The sequence below is a fragment of the Chinchilla lanigera genome, unplaced genomic scaffold, assembly GCF_000276665.1.
Source record: "Chinchilla lanigera isolate Chin_1 unplaced genomic scaffold, ChiLan1.0 scaffold00071, whole genome shotgun sequence".
NCBI classification, from domain to species: Eukaryota; Metazoa; Chordata; class Mammalia; order Rodentia; family Chinchillidae; genus Chinchilla; species Chinchilla lanigera.
This window is the reverse complement of record NW_004955472.1, coordinates 1341016-1344376: the sequence shown is the minus strand read 5'-3', so window position 1 is coordinate 1344376 and position 3361 is coordinate 1341016. Positions and strand designations below refer to the sequence as shown.

The 3361-nt window shown below is 42.1% G+C and overlaps 1 pseudogene; it reads right to left on the bottom strand.

Annotated features, from left to right (window-relative positions):
- Positions 1–786: 786 nt before the first annotated feature.
- On the bottom strand, positions 787–1663 carry LOC102013281 (annotated as a pseudogene).
- Between the last annotated feature and the right edge of the window lie 1698 nt (positions 1664–3361).

Here is a 3361-nt window from a genome sequence, read left to right as displayed (position 1 = left end):
ATGAATATTCTGGTTATTTTCACCTTTTGGTTATTTTGACAATGCTGATGTAAACATTCATGCACAAGTTTCTGTTTGTTTGTTTGTTTTTTGTTTTTTTTCCGGTACCGGGAACCGAACTCACGACCTTGCGCTTGCCAGGCAGGCGCTTTGCTGCTGAGCTAAATCCCCAGCCCCCAATGCACAAGTTTCTGTGTAGGCATGTGTTTTCATTTCTCTTGAGAAATTACCTAAAAGCAAAATTGCTAGGCCACATAACAACTCTATCTTTAACCATTTGAGGAACTGTGAGATTGCTTTCTAATGCAGCTGCGTACTTTTACATTGTCATCAGTAATGTGTAAATAATCCACTTCTCCAGAATCCTCAAAAACACTTGATATCTGATTTTTTTATTATACCCATCCTAGTAGGTGTAAGTTTTATTTCACTGTGGTGTTGAATGGCATTTCTCTGATGGCTAATGACGTTGAGCATCTTTTTATGTGTTTGCTGGCTATTTGTATATCTTTTGTTTGGAGAAATGTTTGTTCAGATCCTTTGCCCATTTTAAAGTCTGTTTGTCATTTTGTCGTTGAATTAAAAATTCATTATATATCTTAGATAGAAGCCTCTTATCAGCGATATGATTTACAGATATTTTCAATTCTTTGCCTTGTCTTTTCACTTTCTTGATGGTGTGGTGTGGTTGTGTGTGTGTGTGTGTGTGTGTGCTATTTTAAGGAACCTAGTGTTTTATTTTCCATCACCTTCATTTCCATATTGCTCAAGTGTCTGAAGAACAGCTCAACACCACTCAGTGGTGGTTTCTACCTACTCAGGGGCCTGAGCAGTGAGGGCTGCAGACCAGTCTTCTGTGGCCAGTTGAGCACTACAGTTTGGTAGGGAACTGCTGAATGGGCATAGAGGGCTCCTGCATGCATCAGAACAGTCGCAACCTCAGGCTGAGTAGCAGTGAACACAGGACTTGGTGCAGCCCATTGCCCTGAAATTCCTCCATGACCACAGCTTTTTTAGCAGCAGCCTGCTCTTTCTTTTCAATCCCTTTAGGATCCTTGTAGAAGTAATGACCAGACATGACCCCCCCACACATGTTCATGGGAAATGCTGCCATGCATGCCCAGAACTTCCTAGGCCAGCATCCACATCAGACCCACTGAGAGAGCTCCCTTGTTGCATGGGATGGCCATGTCCACATAGCACAGAGGAGAATCTGTGTTACACAGAGTAATGGTAGGCAGGTTGCCATAAGACACATGTGAGAAGGGCTGGTGCTCAGCCCTGAGATCAGTAACCACCAGAAGATGCGGCTTTTAGAATGCTTCCTGGATCTGGTTAGTGAAGGTTCCAGAAGTGAGACAGCCAGCAGTAGAGCGGCTCCCATGGCAGCAGCAAACTTCAGCACAGTCCACTAGCCAGTATTCCTAGCAGACATGACGCTGACATCAGCAGAATTTTCAATGGTACCTATGGCTTGAACTGCCAGCAGAAGCTTCTCCCAGGTCCTACTCAGATTTTTGATGTAGAGTCCATCACTTTTCCTTTTGTAGATATACTGTTTCCTCTGGAAATCAAGTTTTGTGCCACCTAAGTGGGTTCCTGCTGCAAAGAATTTGAGGACATCCTCCTCCTTCATTTGCAGGATATGAAGGGATCCAGACATTGTGAAAGTTTCCTTTTAAGTTACAATGGGAATCAAAAACAACACTGTATGGACCCCTCCCCAGGTATCACTAAAAGGCTTCATGGTGTCTTTGATGCTCCAGTGTTTTAGGTTTTGATTAAATATCATTATTTTTCCTTTATTGCCTGTACTTTGGTGTCATATTCAGGAAATTATTTTTAAGTCCAATGTCATGAAGGTTCTTCCCCATAAAAATTTTAGTTTTAATGCAATTTTGATAGGTATAAGGATCCACCTCTCTTCTCTACATGTGGATGTCCACTTGGTCTAACACCATTTATTGAAGAGATTTTTCTTTCCCCATTGATCTTGGAGCCCTTGTTTCATATCAGTTGATCATAGACATATGGGCTTATGTTTATCTCTCATTCCAGTTCACAGTGTAAGAGAAGCAGCTTGAACCTACAGAGGCATAGTGATTATGAGTGACTCTAGCAGCCTCCATGGAAAAATACACCTGTGGAGTGGATGGTGGATGGTGTAGGCTAGAATGGCTGGTGAGTAATTCTACTCCAACCCAAACACTGCCAGGAGAGGGCAATTGGCTAGTTGCCATTATGAAAAGGGGCTGGCTGAATCTGAGTCAGAGCAACCTTAGGTTGGCTCCATCTAGTGGCTGTCAGTGTCAGGGTGAGGTGCAGCCATGGGAGACACCCAGTGTCGAGTCAAGTTCAAGCTGGCAAGAGGCACCTGGTGTGTTGTGGGCTGAACAACTCGGATCTCAGCTTCATAACCAGAAACCAAGGTCACTCTGGACTTCAGTGGAGTTGAAAGTGTAGGCTTGCTGAGATTACATAGCACCCTGCTGTAAACTTGCTAGGATAAATCAACCCAGCTCTGGGCTCTGTCTGCCCCACTGTCTGCCAGTGACAGCAGACCGGCCCTGAAGAGCACATTTCCCTCTCCCTTTCTTTGCTTTTTCTTTTTCCTTCATTGATTGTTTCTGCTTTTATATGAATGTGAACATTGTTTCTACTTTTTCTGTTGTTTTGTTCTGTTCTTGTTAGTGTTTTTTCCTTTTTTCTTCCCCTTTTGTTTTTTTTTTCACCAGTTTCCTAAAGCTCCTGTAATCTTCCTTTATCCTTCAGCACTGGTTCTAATCACATTCTCTTCTATTTCTCTATCTTTTCATCTTACCCCTTTTGAATTTTCTCCAGTGAAGGAAAAATCACTCTAATGAGGCCATATTTACTATATACAGCTTTTTGGTTTGTTTGAACTTTGTTATATAACTACACATCTTATTCATATAGTTAAGTTGTTCATGTGATTAATAGTTGCCGCAGTTTATCATTTTCTAGGCTGTGCTTGATACTACTGTTATTACTGATTATACTATGTCAGCCAAGGTGATGTAGGTTTTCTAATAAGTTGTTCTCTCTTGTATGCTAAGACTGAGATCAAGTGAAGGTCATAAATAATACTATAGGCCAGTATCAATGAACCAGGGACTAGGACAAATTGGCAGCAACTTCTCATCCCCAATAAATTGAATAGGTAGGATACTGCAACAGACTCAAGAGCCAAAAGCCAACTTCACCTAGAACACAACTCTGAAAAGTAGTCACTTCCTAAGGAGTGAGACTAGCAAGACTAGCAATAAAGCTACTTATCATAAGCAATTCACAGGGCCAGGGATATAGCTCAGTGGCACAAGCGCCTGCCTGGCAAGTGCAA